Source organism: Quercus lobata, chromosome 7 (assembly GCF_001633185.2).
Source record: "Quercus lobata isolate SW786 chromosome 7, ValleyOak3.0 Primary Assembly, whole genome shotgun sequence".
Lineage (NCBI taxonomy): Eukaryota > Viridiplantae > Streptophyta > Magnoliopsida > Fagales > Fagaceae > Quercus > Quercus lobata.
Window position 1 is genome coordinate 7,970,282 of NC_044910.1, and position 16,593 is coordinate 7,986,874.

The 16,593-nt window shown below is 35.5% G+C and overlaps 1 long non-coding RNA gene across 1 annotated transcript; it reads right to left on the reverse strand.

Moving 5' to 3' along the window:
- Nucleotides 1–5,298: 5,298 nt before the first annotated feature.
- On the reverse strand, nucleotides 5,299–13,575 carry LOC115954234. Its single transcript, XR_004083858.1, has 3 exons — nucleotides 13,473–13,575; nucleotides 5,579–5,625; nucleotides 5,299–5,428 (listed from the first exon to the last, which is right to left on the reverse strand). It is a non-coding gene; the product is annotated as an uncharacterized LOC115954234 (long non-coding RNA).
- Between the last annotated feature and the right edge of the window lie 3,018 nt (nucleotides 13,576–16,593).

Below are 16,593 nucleotides of genomic sequence, written 5' to 3' on the forward strand. Positions count from 1 at the left end.
GAAGAAAAAGGAAGCAAATTTTGTTTTGTACTATTCTTCTTGGTTTTTTTTAGAACAAGGTTGGTCAATTTATTTTCACATAACATGTCTTTTGTACCTTGTTTAGCTTTGATGAGCTTACTTATTGCACTTTACTAGTTGAAGCTTTGTAGTGCATGTTGTGTGGAAAAGATGTTTATGGTTTTTGATTACTTTGTCTTAATCTTGAAGTCACATGTTTTTGAATGTTGGACTTGAACTTTTAGAGAAAAGCATAAATAACCATCTCACCACTGTTCACTAGCCAATCATGAACACCTTAGTGCATATCATAAGATTTTGTGCTCGAGAAAGTGTAGCACATGCACAAAAAGAACATAAGGTGAAGCCTCGGTTTAAATTGCTTAATTCTTAAAATCAAAATTGGTGTGTACTATTAGGCTTGATGCCAAACTCACATGACTTAAATTTGATATGTATATTATGAGGCATAAATACAAGAAACTTACATGATTGTAAGCTTATGATCTAGGAGATGTGAGAGTTATATGATGTAACTCTTTAGGTGATAGTCTCTTTTAAATTCTTTGTGATGAATTTTGTAGACTTTGTGATTGATTGCTATTCACATATCACCTCACATGTATCTCAAGTTTTTGCTAGTTGCACACACTACACGAGTTACTCTTTGCTAAACTTTGTACATATTATTGTGTGTATTTATGGTCTGACCAACCAAGTTTTGCAAATACTTTAAATTTTGTGCAAAATTAATTTGTTGCTTGAAAATTTGTGGAGAATGCAAGAAATTTTGTTTTTGGGGAATTTGGGCTTAAATTTTTTGTTTTTGAAAATCATATCATCACATACTCATGCATTTTGTTCTTCAATTTCAATGCTTTGAGTCGATTCTACATATTTTTTTTAAAAAAAATTGTGTTTTTTCCTCAAATTTAGTGAGCCTCTGCCCATTTCGATTGATCCATTCTGTTTTTCGATCGATCGAAAATTTTAAAATATGTTCGAGAGAGCCTCTGTCTGTTTCGATCGATCGAAACTGATTTTCGATCGATCGAACTCTTTTCAAAAATTTTTAATAGAGTCTCTATCTGTTTCAATCAATCGAGGCTATTTTTCGATCGATCGAAACTCGTGAAACATGTTTTTTAAAAGGTCAAACTGTCTTTTTCAAAAGGTACTTTTTCAAAAAAATTTCAACCTTTCCTCTCTCTCCGACTTGGCTAAGGCTCCACCAAAGTTTTTTTGTCATTTTCTTCCGAGATTTTTGCAAGGTTTTTGTATTTCAAGGCCGGTAAGTCCTTTTTGCCCTTCCTTTTGCATTCTATTTCACATTTTCATGTATTTTTCATGCATTGTATTGGGTATTTTCGACACTTTTCATATATTGGGTTTTTGATGATTCAAACCTTTTTGGTGAAATTGATCAATGGGTTTTTGTTCTAGGATGCTATTATCATGTTTCTTGTAGATTAATTTGATCAATTTTGTGGTTTTTGAAAAATTGGAAATTCTAGGGTTTGAAATTGATCCGAATTGGGAATTTTGTCAAATTGGGTTAAATTGATGAAATTGGCTTGTTAAATTGATGTATTTGGTCATTATTTTTTCAACTTTATCATGTCTAATGATCAATTCGTCAATATCTTTCAAATTGAACAAGTGGTTTTCAAAATTTTGGGGTTTTTGTGTTAATACCTCTATGTTCAAGCCAATTTTGTGAATTTGAACTTTTGGACTTAATTGGACTACATTACGACATGCATCATGTCATTTAAATTATTCATGCATCATATAGATTTTTGTTCTATATTTTTTTTGTGCTAACTTGCAGTCTGTCCTTGGTTTTGTCTTTTGTGTTTTTGTTCTTTTACTCTGTGTTTTGGTCCTTATCCTAGCACCATGCCTAGGAAAACTAGAGCCCATAGGACCCCTTCCACTTCCTCTGAATCTCCCTCTAGGAGTGAGGTGTTTAGGAATGATAAGTGCAGAGAGGCCTTTGATACCTTGAACAGTAAGCGTAAGATATGGGCTGAGTGAGCTGTAGTGTTAGATGAGATTGATCCGGCCATTAGGGCTAACTTTGAGTCTAGAGGTCGGTTGCCTCTCTTAGAGATAGATCATCCACCCCCGACCGCCTTGATTAGAGAGTTCTTCTCGAACCTCTCTTGCCACGTCTATGATTCCAACACCCTTGTTAGGAGTTGGATACGAGGTGTTAAGTTCACCATTACCCCTCGGGTAGTGGCTGAGGCTCTTGGGGTGCCGGTTGTTCGGGAGCCTGACTATCCCTATGATGAGTCACCCTCATTAGATGTTGTCATGTCATACATCACTGGATCATCTATCCAGTGGGGTTCTGATCCTCGGATCACATCCGCTGAGCTTATCAAGACTGCCTATCTTTTCTTTAGGATAGCGTGTCATTTGTTGTGGCCTATTTCTCACTTCCACACCATCCTTTTAGAGCGATGTGTGTTTTTGTTTGCCTTTGTTTCTAGAGTGTCTATTAGTTTTCCTCACTTGTTCCTTCATTCTTTGAACGAGGTTCATAGGAGTTCTGCCGTAGGACATGCGCTTATTCATCCTATTTTCATTCATAGGATTTTGCTCTTTTTAGGTCTAGATGGTTTCTCGTCTGGTGAGCCTGTGCATGTTGGTGCTCCTATAGGTGCCACCTTTCTTAGACAGATGGCTGCTCACTTGAGAGTTACTCCTTCACGTCCTCGAGGTGCGTTATCTAGTGGTGTTCCCCCTCCTCCCTTTTCTACAGGTGTTGATGCTGCTGAGACATCGAGTGCTGCTGCTGATGATGATGTTCCTCCACCGACTGCTTCGGATGTTTCAGACATTCGTCGTACGTTGGATCATGTCTTGACCGTTCAGGCGACTCATGGACAGATTTTGGTGGACATGCTCGATGAGATCCGTGCCTTACGTGCGGAGTTGGCACAGTTTAGACCACCTCCCTTTTGATTATGGATTTTGTTTGCCCTTTGGCATTCCGTCACAAAAAGGGGGAGTACTTTGTAAAGTTTTTGCTTTCAAGGGGAGTATTTTTTTTTTTTGGTTGGAGCTTGTGGAGTTTAGATTGTATCTAGGTGCTTCACTTTGTACTTTACCTTTTTAGCTCTTGCCATGTTTTTGATGGGATATTCATGTTAGGGGGAGTTTTTTTTTTTTTTTGGTACTTTATATGTTTCTTGTTTCAAACTGTTTATTGATTTATATTTATGATTTATTCATTAATATATGTCTTTATTGTGTGTTGTTTGAAATCAAGAATTTAATTTGTTTACTTGTATTGTTTCCACACATGCGGTTATGCATTTTGTTTAGTGTTTCAGGAAATATACAAGTTGATTCAATTGAGCTGCTGTCTACACTTGCAACTAATGGATAGTAGTTAGGATTGAATTTGTTTTATGAGCATTATTTTGTAAAGGGCTTTTTATTTTGTAAACTTTGAACTTCTAGTTGTGTTTTGTCACGGATTGCCAAATGGGGAGTTTGTTAGGTTCTAAAGACTTAGGATTTTATGTATTTAGAACTCTAATTGTATTGTTGGCAAACCATGATCAAAACAATGTGTTTAGAAGTGTTTTAGTCTAGCTCAAAGTTGTGCTTTTATGTAAAGTTGGAATCGAGTTAAAGCAGGAAAGCATTGTGCCTTTCGGCATGGCTCGATCGATCGAAGCTTAGGCTCGATCGATCAAAGCTCGAGTAGAATGATTTTCTGCAGATTTTTCCAACTCAGCCTTAGGTGTTTTAAAACGTTTTTAGGGTTTCTTATTTGTCCTAAGTATAAAAGGCAAACCCTAGCCACGTTTTAGTGTTGCTCATATTGCGGTTTGTGTAAATCTCTTGTGAGATCTAGAGGGGTTTTCCTTTACACAAACTTAGGGTTTTCAAGGAGAAGATTTATCTACACCTTGATGATCAATTCAGTTGCTGCCATTAAATCTTAAAGAAAACACAAGCGGGTGTGCTTGTATCTGGTGTTGAATCCAAGAAAGAAGGAGTCCGTGGATTCGGAGTTTGCACGTGGTCGTGTCAGTAAGTTCTACTGGTTGGTAGCAATAAGAAGTCGAGAGTGGGGGCTTATAAGTCTTATTGTATGAACTTCGATTCTTTCAAGATAGTGGATTCAAGTTTACCTTGAGGATAGTTAGGTCAAATTCTCCCCAAGTTTTTACCAGTTTGGTTTCCTAGGTGATCATATCTTGTATTATTTATTTTCCGCTGCTTTGCATGATTTGATCTTTGTTATTGTGATAACCTAGACTTGTTAAATTGGACTAAGTAACAACTTGGCTAATTACCTAGGTTAAATCAATTGTTTTAAGGGGTCTAAAAACTATCAACAAGAATCTAAGATTTTAAGTCCCTAAATTCTTAGCTGCATGACATTATTTTCAGAATACGATGTGACGGAGACAATTATAAGAATAAAATTCTACAGCAGCTCAAAAGAAATTACTGCAAACCAATTTAGGGAAGGAAATTGTAACAAGTTTGTGAAATTCCAATGAAAAGGAGATCTTGGTGCAAACTTTGTTTGAAATTCAAGTGCAAGCGATCAAATTATTTGTTCCACTCATCTTCAAGAAACCCAATCATGTTTCACAGGAAACTTACAAGTCTAAGCAAACAAAAAGAAAAATAACAGGACTAAAATGAAGTATGAAAAAAATTCCCATTTAATTGTATTTTACTTCATTGTACGTGAATTGAAATTAGTCTAGTACAGGAAGGACTTCATAAAAGCACTGCTCTTAATTATTTTTCAAAAAAAGAAAAAGAAGAAAGAACAAAAAACGAATCACACACATTCATTATAAGAACTCACAGTTTATAGTTCAAAATATATGATAAAAATACTACCAGTTAGCAATATTTGAAAGGGTGTTTTTAGACATCCAACTTACTCGTTGGAATAATGGACTTGAAAAAGCTACCTACAAAAAAAATCAATTTAAAGTCCAAGTCACTGAACCCTAAAATGGAGAACTATGCTAGCAACTTCTAATGCTTCTAATGCTAGCAACTTCAATTTAGCAGTAAGACACCAAAAACAACAATATTGCTTTCACAAATATACAGCTACATATACAAATAATAGCTTATGCAATTATGATTTGAAAAAAAATATACTGGAATCAAAGATTTTGCAAAATCAAATATGACTAAAATGAACGTTTAATGCATAACTTAACAGCCAAAAATTCTTTAAGACTTAGCGCAAGATTCAAAAACAATATCAAATGAGTTCAAGAAATTAAATCGCGGACACACCTTTTTGCAATCATATTTTGCCATAACCCCATAAAGATTTATAGTGCCAATCAAATTGTTATCAAAATAACGGCGAGGGTTTGCAACACTTTCCCCAACAGCTTTTAGGCCAGCAAAATGGATCAAAGCATCAAATCTGTCTCAAACAAATCCAATGGCACAAAATTAAGCCAATTCTGAAAAAGTCTATAATTCTGTTTGTTTCCGTAGAAAATAGTTAACAGCAAAATTGAATGAAAACAGTGGAAAATCATAGCACTGCTAATGTAATTGAAATTAAACATACCGTGTTTGAGAAAAGAGCTTCTCCAAGTCCTTATTCCTAAGATCACCCTGCAATAAAACCAACACGTAATGTAACCAAAAGCCAAAAACCTCAAAATGCCACCGTTTGGTTGCCAAGAAACTGTTAAAATTTTTTTAAAGAAAATACAAATCTCCCAAAAATCAAAACCAGCATTGCTCAAGATATTCAAGAATCTCTAATTTCTAACCTGTTAAGTTCTAAAGATTTAGGATTTTATGTATTTAGAACTCTAATTTGTATTGTTGGCAAACCATGATCAAAACAATGTGTTTAGATGTGTTTTAGTCTTGCTCAAAGTTGTGCATTTATGTAAAGTTGGAATTGAGCTTAATGCAGAAAAGATTAATGCATTTTGGCCTGGCTCAATCGATCGAAGCTTAGGCTTGATCGATCGAAGCTCGGGCAGAATGTTTTTCTGCAGAATTTTCCAACTCAGCCTTAGTTGTTTTAAAACGTTTTTAGGGTTTCTTATTTGTCCTAAATATAAAAGGCAAACCCTAGCCACGTTTTAGTGTTGATCATATTGCTGTTTTTGTAAATCTCTTGTGAGATCTAGAGGAGCTTTCCTTTACACAAACTTGGGGTCTTCAAGGAGAAGATTTATCTACACCTTGATGATTAACTCAGTTGCTGCCATTGAAACTTAAAGAAAACACAAACGGGTGTGCTTGTATCTGGTGGTGAATCCAAGAAAGAAGGAGTTCGTGGATTCGTAACTTGCACGTGGTCGTGCCAGTAAGTTCTACTGGTTGGTAGCAATAAGAAGTCGAGCGTGGGGGCTTGTAAGTCTTATTGTATGAACTTCGATTCTTTCAAGATAGTGGATTCAAGTTTACCTTGAGGATAGTTAGGTCAAATCCTCCATAAGTTTTTACCGATTTGGTTTCCTAAGTGATCATATCTTGTGTTATTTATTTTTCCCTGCTTTGCATGATTTGATCTTTGTTATTGTGATAACCTAGACTTGTTAAATTGGACTAAGTAACAACTTGGCTAATTACCTAGGTTAAATCAATTGGTTTTAGGGGGTCTAAAAACTATCAAGTGGTATCAGAGTGGGTAGCTCTTTTGTTATTGATCTTTTGATCACAGAGCTGATCCTTGACCCCTGTTGTTATGGATTCTTGGAAATTCTTTTTGCTTATTTATCAACTTGCTTACTTTGTGTATTTGTTGCTTGTTGAGTTTGTTAAATCTTTCCTTGGATGCCTTGGTCTTATCATATGTGATAATAATTTTTTGTGTTATACTGCCTTAACAACCTTAAAGGCACGTGATTCTTGTCTTTGGTATTTGGATAGTGGTTGTTCCAGGCATATGACAGGAAACAAAGGATTATTTAAGACCCTCTTTGAAGGAAAGATTGGGACAGTCACTTTTGGAGATGGAAGCAAATCTGTAATCAGAGGCATTGGAACTGTGGACATTCCAGGGTTACCAGTCTTTGAAAATGTTTGGTATGTTGATGGACTGAAGGCAAATTTACTTAGCATCAGTCAAATTTGTGACAATGAACTGAATGTTCTCTTCACTAAGTATGAATGTGAGATACTTGATGGAGGAGGTGACTGTATGTGTGTTGGTGTAAGGACAGTGGACAACTGTTATGGATTGACACCAAGCATAAGTAACAAGTGTTTTAGTGCAAAGATTGATCAAGTTGATTTGTGGCATCAACGGTTGGGGCATGGAAGTCATAAGCAGTTAGAAAAGATTTCCAAATGTGATGCTGTTGTTGGTTTACCTAAGTTTGAGAAGATAGATAAGTGCATATGTGGGCCATGTCAGATAGGTAAACAGATAAAGTCTAAACATCAATCTGTGGCTAGTGTTCAAACTTCAAGACTTCTGGAGTTACTGCACACTGATCTTATGGGTCCTGCTCAAGTTCAGAGTTTAGGAGGAAAGAAGTATATTCTAGTAGTTGTGGATGACTTTACCAGATATACTTGGGTTGTGCTTTTAAAAGATAAAGCTGAGGCTCCTGAGAAGATGATACATCTGTGTAAGAAATTGCAGGTTGAAAAAGATACTGTGATAGCCAGGATCAAAAGTGACCATGGAAGAGAATTTGAGAATACCAAGCTGGCTACCTTCTGCAATGAACAAGGCACACATCAAGAGTTCTCTTCACCCAAGACACCACAACAAAATGGAATAGTTGAACGGAAAAATAGGGTCGTTTAGGAGATGGCACATGTCATGCTACACAATAAAAAATTGCCAAAATCCTTCTGGGGAGAAGCAGTTAACACTGCTTGTCATACACTCAACCGGGTGTATTTCAGACCTGATTCTAAGAAGACTCCTTATGAACTCTGGAGAGGAAAGAAGCTGGTTGTTAAGTATTTTAGGATATTTGGTAGTGATTGTTACATTTTTCGTGATAGAGAGAACCTAGAGAAATTTGATGCAAAGAGTGACAAGGGATATTTTCTAAGGTACTCCTCTACTAGTAGAGCGTATAGAGTGTATAACCTGAGAACTAAAACTGTCATGGAATCATCAAATGTTGTGATCAATGATGAAGTATGTCCAAAAGCACATTCAGAAAGTACTACTCCGGTTCAAGATAAGTCTATGGAGGTTAATGACTCACTCCCTATTGATTATGTTGGGAAACATAGTGATGAGGAGCTATTGGTGTTAAATGATGCAATTTCTATGCCATCAAATCCTGAACCATCCACTCCAGTTCATGAGACTCAATAGGCTCAACATGAGTTTAGTCCTTCATCAAGACAGAAAGGTACATCCACATCTCTAGTTAAAGGTCCTTCCTCTAGAGTAAGGCTTAACCATCCCTCCTCAAATATATTGGGAAGTCTGAATGATAACATGAGATTAAGGCTTTTGAACACGAGATTAAGGTCAAAAGCCTTAAGTGTAATTACACACTCATGCTATCTGTCCCAATTTGAATCGAAAAAGGTAGATGAGGCACTTCAAGATGCTGATTGGGTAAACTCTATGTATAAAGAACTTCATCAATTTGTTCGGAATGATGTGTGGGAATTAGTTCCTAGACTAAAGGGTGTAAATGTAATTGGAACTAAATGAATCTTTAAGAACAAGTTAGATGAACATGGCACTGTTATCAGAAATAAATCAAGACTTGTTGCTCAAGGCTACACACAAGTGGAAGGGATTGACTTTGATGAGACCTTTGCTCTGGTAGCAAGATTGAAATCCATTAGGATACTGTTGGCAATAGCTAGTCATCTGAACTTCAAGCTATATCAAATGGATGTCAAAAATACTTTCTTGAATGGAATGCTGCAAGAAGTATATGTTGAACAACCAAAAGGCTTTGTTGATCCTCACAGACCGGATGATGTGTGTAAATTGAAGAGAGCTCTGTATGGTTTGAAACAAGCTCCACGGGCTTGGTATGATAGATTGACTGCATATCTCACTGAGCATGGCTTCAAAAGGGGATCTACATACACTACTCTCTTCATAAGAAAGGATAAGAATAGTTTTGTTGTAACTCAAATTTATGTTGATGATATTATTTTTGGTGCTACTAATAACTCTCTTGCTCATTCTTTTGCAGATGAAATAAAGGCGATGTTTGAAATGAGTATGGTTGGTGAACTAACTTATTTCTTGGGATTACAGGTGAAACAAACGGACTCAGGGATCTACATCAACCAAGCAAAATATGCAAAGAATCTAGTCAAGAGATTTGGACTGGACAATGCTGCCCATGCCAGAACACCAATGGCTGCCAATGCAAAATTAACAAATGATCCGTCAGGTGAGTCTGTTGATGTTACATTATACAGAAGTATGATTGGATGTCTTTTATATTTGACTGCTAGTCGGCCTGATATTGCTTTTAGTGTTGGTGTTTGTTCTAAATTTCAATCTAATCCTAAAGTTTTACACTTAAATGCTGTCAAAAGAATAATTAAATATGTTGCTGGAACTTGTGATTATGGATTCTTTTATAGTAAAGAGTCTAATCTGTCTCTTGCTGGTTTCTCTGATTCTGATTGGGCTGGTAATATTGATGATAGAAAAGGCACCACTGGTGAGTGTTTTTATGTTGGTGCTAATCTTGTTACTTGGATGAGTAAAAAACAAAATTCTGTGTCCTTATCTACTGCTGAGGTAGAATATATTGCTGCTGGAAGTTGTTGCTCACAACTTCTTTGGATGAAAAATATTTTAACTGATTATGGGATATCCCAAGATACCATGGTGGTTTACTGTGATAACTCTAGTGCTATTGACATATCTAAGAACCCTGTTTAACATTTTAAGACTAAGCACATAGAGATTAGGTATCACTTCATTAGGGATCTTGTTGAAAGAAAGATTGTGTGTCTTGAGTATATTCCTACTGAACGTCAGAATGCCGACATTTTCACCAAACCTCTTGATAGAAGTAAGTTTGAGACTCTTCGTCAAGTAATTGGTGTGATTTTGTGTCTCTGATCTGTCTTGGTCTTCATGGTCCTTGTGCTTCATTGCTCTACCCTTTGTGACCATTATTTTTTTTTTTTTTTTTTCTAGGATTTGCATTGCATAACATTCATGCATTTCATTCAAGGTGTTTTTTTTTTAAATAAAAAAAAAATAAAAAAAAAGGAAGCAAATTTTGTTTTGTACTATTCTTCTTGGTTTTTGAGAACAAGGTTGGTCAATTTATTTTCACATAACATGTCGTTTGTACCTTATTTAGCTTTGATGAGCTTACTTATTGCACTTTACTAGTTGAAACTTTGTAGTGCATGTTGTGTGGGAAAGATATTTATGGTTTTTGATTACTCTGTCTTAATCTTAAAGTCACATGTTTTTTAATGTTGGACTTGAACTTTTAGAGAAAGGCATAAATAACCATCTCACCACTATTCACTAGCCAATCATGAACACCTTAGTGCATATCATAAGATTTTGTACTCGAGAAAGTGTAGCACATGCACAAAAAGAACATAAGGTGAAGCCTCGGTTTAAATTGCTTAATACTTAAAATTGGTGTGTACTATTAGGTTTGATGTCAAACTCACATGACTTAAAATTGGTATGTATATTATGAGGCATAAATTCAAGAAACTTACATGATTGCAAGCTTATGATCTAAGAGATGTGAGAGTTATATGATGTAACTCTTTAAGTGATAGTCTCTTTTAAATTCTTTATGATGAATTTTGTAGACTTTGTGATTGATTGCTATTCACATATCACCTCACATGTATCTCAAGTTTTTGCTAGTTGCACACACTGCACGAGTTACTCTTTGCTAAACTTTGTACATGTTATTGTGTATGTGTATGGTCTGACCAATCAAGTTTTGCAAATACTTTGAATTTTGTGCAAAATTAATTTGTTGCTTGAAAATTTATGGAGAATGCAAGAAATTTTGTTTTTGGGAATTTGGGCTTAAAATTCTTGTTTTTGAAAATCACATCATCACTTACTCATGCATTTTGTTCTTAAATTTCAATGCTTTGAGTTGATTCTAATTGTTTTTCAAAAAACTGTGTTTTTCCTCAAATTTAGTGAGCCTTTGCCCATTTCGATCGATCCATTCTGTTTTTCGATCAATCGAAAATTTTTAAATATGTTAGAGAGAGCCTCTGTCTGTTTCGATCGATCGAACATTTTTCAAATTATTTTGTTAAAGGCTCTGTCTATTTCGATCGATCGAGGCTGTTTTTCGATCGATCGAAACTCGTGAATCATGTTTTTTTAAAAGTTAGATTGGACTTTTTCAAAGACACTTTTTCAAAAGTTTTTCAAACTTTCCTCTCTCTCCAACTTGGCTAAGGCTCCACCAAAGATTTTTTGTCATTTTCTTCCGAAATTTTTTGCAAGGTTTTTGTCTTCCAAGGCCAGTAAGTCCTTTTTGCCCTTACTTTTGCATTTTATTTCATGTTTTCATGCATTTTTCATGCATATTCATCGGGTATTTTCGGCACTTTTCATATTTTGGGGTTTTTGATGATTCAAACCATTTTTGATGAAATTGATTATTGGGTTTTTGTTCTAGGATGTTACTATCATGGTTCTTGTAGTTTAATTTGATCAATTTTGTGGTTTTTGAAAAATTGGAAATTCTAGGGTTTGAAATTGATCCGAATTGGGGATTTTATCAAATTGGGTTAAATTGATGAAATTGGCTTGTTAAATTGATGTATTTGGTCATTAATTTTTGAACTCTATCATGTATGATGATCAATTCGTCAATATCTTTCAAATTGATCAAGTGGTTTTCCAAATTTTGGGGTTTTTGTGTTAATACCTCTATGTTCAAGCCAATTTTGTGAATTTGAACTTTTTGGACTTAATTGCATTGCATTAGAACATGCATCATACCATTTAATTTGTTCATGCATCATATAGATTTTTATTCTATATTTTTTTTGTGCTAACTTGCAATCTGCCCTTGGTTTTGTTTTTTGTGTTTTTGTTCCTTTGCTTTGTGTTTTGGTCCTTATCCTAGGACCATGCCTAGGAAAACTAGAGCCCATAGGACCCCTTCCACTTCCTCTGAGTCTCCCTCTAGGAGTGAGGTGTTTAGGAATGATAAGTGCAGAGAGGCCTTTGATACTTTGAACAGTAAGCGTAAGATATGGGCTGAGCAAGCTGTAGTTTTAGATGAGATTGATCCGGCCATTAGGGCTAATTTTGAGTCTAGAGGTTGGTTGCCTCTCTTAGAGATAGATCATCCACCCTCGACCACCCTAATTAGAGAGTTCTTCTCGAACCTCTCTTACCACGTCTATGATTCCAACACCCTTGTTAGGAGTTGGATATGAGGTGTTGAGTTCACCATTACCCCTCGGGTAGTGGCTGAGGCTCTTGGGGTTCTAGTTGTTTGGGAGCCTGACTATCCCTATAATGAGTCACCCTCATTAGGTGTTGTCATATCTTACATCACTGGGTCATCTATCTAGTGGGGTTCTGATCCTCGGATCACGTCCGCTGAGCTTACCGAGACTGCCTAAAGACTTAGGATTTTATGTATTTAGAACTCTAATTTGTATTGTTGGCAAACCATGATCAAAACAATGTGTTTAGAAGTGTTTTAGTCTTGCTCAAAGTTGTGCATTTATGTAAAGTTGGAATCGAGCTTAATGCAGAAAAGATTAATGCATTTCGGCCTGGTTCGATCGATTGAAGCTTAGGCTCAATCGATCAAAGCTCAGGCAGAATGTTTTTCTGCAGAATTTTCTAACTCAACCCTAGTTGTTTTAAAACGTTTTTAGGGTTTCTTATTTGTCCTAAGTATAAAAGGCAAACTCTAGCCACGTTTTAGTGTTGATCATATTGCTGTTTGTATAAATCTCTTGTGAGATCTAGAGGAGTTTTCCTTTACACAAGCTAGGGTTTTCAAGGAGAAGATTTATCTACACCTTGATGATCAACTTAGTTGTTGCCATTGAAGCTTAAAGAAAATACAAGCGGGTGTGCTTGTATCTGGTGGTGAATCCAAGAAAGAAAGAGTCCGTGGATTCGAAGCTTGCACGTGGTCCTATCAGTAAGTTCTACTGGTGGGTAGCAATAAGAAGTCGAGCGTGAGAGCTTGTAAGTCTTATTGTATGAACTTCGATTTTTTCAAGATAGTAGATTCAAGTTTACCTTGAGGATAGCTAGGTCAAATCCTCCCCAGGTTTTTACCGGTTTGGTTTCTTGGGTGATCATATCTTGTGTTATTTATTTTTCCCTGCTTTGCATGATTTGATCTTTGTTATTGTGATAACCTAAACTTGTTAAATTGGACTAAGTAACAACTTGGCTAATTACCTAGGTTAAATCAATTGGTTTTAAGGGGTCTAAAAACTATCATAACCTTCTTTTCCCTCATTTTCTCGGTAACCAAACAAACAGAAATTTACACACACAGAGACACAAAATTGAATACCAGGTGGAATTCAAGATTCTGAGACCGCTTAGGGCCAAACAAATCACGAACCCTATCAACAGCTTCGGTGACGGAATTATCAAGATTGTCAATGATCGAAACCCTAAAGCCTTCATTGAGAAGCTAAACCACAATGTGAGAGCCAATGAAATTGGCTCCTTCGGTAACTAGAATTGTCTTTTCTGAGAAATATCAATGGAGAGAATGAGAGAGAGAAAACAAGAGAGAATACCAAAAATTCTTTGCAAAGTTCAACTAGGTAATTTCCAAATTCAATTTTTTTTTTCTCAGGAAACAAACACACACAGAGAGAGAGAGAGAGAGAGACCTGTAAACAGACAAAGGGGCAAAGGAGAGGGCTCTGACTATCGTCGGAGATAGGATTGCCGACCACCGCGCCTCAACCTATCATCGGAGATGAGATGAGCTCCAAGAGAGAGAGAGAGAGAGAATTTTCTAAGAGTTCTCATTTAGTTTGGAGGATGGTTGAACAAAATGAAAATGGGTTATCTAAGAGAGTGAGCAAAGACTTTATTCGAAAATTGGTTTTTTGAATTTTGAGTTTGTGTGAGAGAGAGACTTTATTCTGAGGGTTGTGTTAGAATTCAGTTGAAGAATGTAAAAATTTGGAGGAAACAATTACGCAGGATTTTAGTGTTTTAATTTATTACAAGGGTTTTAATGAGCATTGTAAGAAGATTAGTCAGACTTTAATTAGCGCGCCAGTTTTTAGCATTTGTTTCAACCATTTTCAGTGAACCCTTGGAAAAAATGGGTTGAAACAAGTCATGTTTTTTGTAGTGCTTGAAAGGGACAAATTTTCAGTACTTTTTCGTTCCTTTATCTATGTGAAAATTTGTAAGGAAAGCTGCAAGAGAACGACGTTGGTGAAAATTAGAAAGTAGTAACTCATCCAACCAAGACTCGTCGCAAGAAACCCCGCTTTCTTTATTATTATGACAGTCCTTTTGGAATTCACACTGAGCCTTCTTCTCCATGCTAAGATTTCTAAGGAATGGTTGTGAGCAATAATCCCCATCCGATAGCTTATCTATCTCAAGCTTTTAAGCGTATGAAGAATGGTCAACAATATCATTAGAACAATGATTAACATTATTGTATTTCTCTGCTCGACTTTGCTCTACAAGTGCATGAAAGAAGCTCTCATCAGAAGGCAGATTATCGGAGGAAGCAGAATAATGATAAACAGTATTGTTTTTCTGGTCCGGACTTTGCTGTACAAGCACATTGAAGAAACTCTTATCAGAAGGCATATCATCCATTAATGAAGCAAAAGATTGTATCTCCCGCTTCTCTTCTTTACTGTCGAACGCTATGGCAACCCAAATATCTGAATCAATAATTACTGATAATCTTCTTGACGATAAAAAATAAACGAGAGGGATTGCCTGGTTTTATATTTATATATAGGTTTTGAGTCTCTGACTCCGAGTCCGTTTAGTAGGGAGTTTTGTTATTTTAATTTCAAACCCTTCTATCCAAGTTTTCAAGTTGGTTTGTGTCTCCTACTGAGTTTAGTAGTCGGTTTGTGTCTCCAACGTTTTCAATATTGTAGTTTTACTTATGATATATACCAACTGCTAGTGCTAATTATATTACCACCCCAAAAAAAAAGAAAAAAAAAAAAGAAACTGCTAGTTCTATTTATGTTTTAAATGTAAGTTTAGTGAAAATGGTGTTCATGATGGTATTTGCTTGTGGCTCTTCATGCATGTCTCTGCTGGTGCACCAAGAGACTCTCAAAACAAACCTATGCTGACTCTCCCCAACCCAAGCCCACTAAGTTTATTTGTGCTTGTAGTCAAGTATTTTGCTTCAGAATGAGATTTTTAGTGTAGTAGAATGATTTTGTTCATTGATTTTAATTTCACTAGTCGCTAACTCGTGCGATGCACGGGAAAGATACTTTGAAATATATGTTTAAAGACATTGTATTCTCAAAGCTTTTCAAAAGAATATGCATGTTAACAACTTCTATCCTTTTCAGCTTCATTACAACTCGTGTTGGAGAGAGAGAGATTGTACCTATCAAATTATCTGTTTAAACTCCTCTATTAAAAATATTCATCCATTGGATTCATAATAATGCCACAGTCCCTACACAATAAACCATATGCTCCAACCCTTTGATTATGGTGATCCTTTAATGACCACTACTTCTACCATTAAAGGATCATTCAAATTAAATTTCTTTGTCCAAGCTTTAACATAAGACTGCATTTCATCTCAAGCTACTACCCCCAGAATTGAAGCACCTTGAAATTTAAACTTGATGAGTCTGTAAACCAAAACATTTATGTCATACTGCTATGTTGCACATATATATTTTTAATTACAAATTATCCTTGCACAAAAAGATCATTAAAAGTACTTAATCTTAGCATGATTCTCCATGTAATATAGCAAAGAAACCATTGGTAGATTATCCAGTCCTCTCCAACTATCTTATGGGTCTATGTAGTTATATTACAAATCATTTAACTTGCCTTTATGTTGTAAACTTGTAGCTGTTTGTTTCTGCAGATTATGCATGAATAAATGTTACAACTATCTACTTCCTTATAGCATGTTCTCTTCAGATCAACCACACCATGGATCTCAAAGAAGGTGGTATCTCTGACAAATGAAAACAATAACTTGGTAAATGCCCTCATCTCTTATAAACCAATTTTCATTATTGCAGTTCAAACATACATTAACAACCAAGATAAATAGTAAAGCAAATGAGAAACTAACAAACTACTTAAAAAACTTCTATCATAGTTGAGTATTATCTGCACTTAATTTTGTGTTATTTCCCATCTCTAAGTCATCCAAAGAACCTATCCCATTAGTGAATAATTCTTCCATTACTTATAAAAATTGTTTAAAGAAGAAGAGAAAGAACTAAATTGTACTACTAATATGTTGCTAAGTCAACAAAATTTTTAAGGGTACCACATAGTTCAACTCCTTCCACATCTTGGATTAATTTGATAACATTATATAAAGAAATTATGAACAAAGCATGAATGTAATGATTGATTGATGTGCACCAAATCATACCCAACATATAAAATGGAAATTTAAATTTATTTTTCTACCGTATTAAAATCTACTT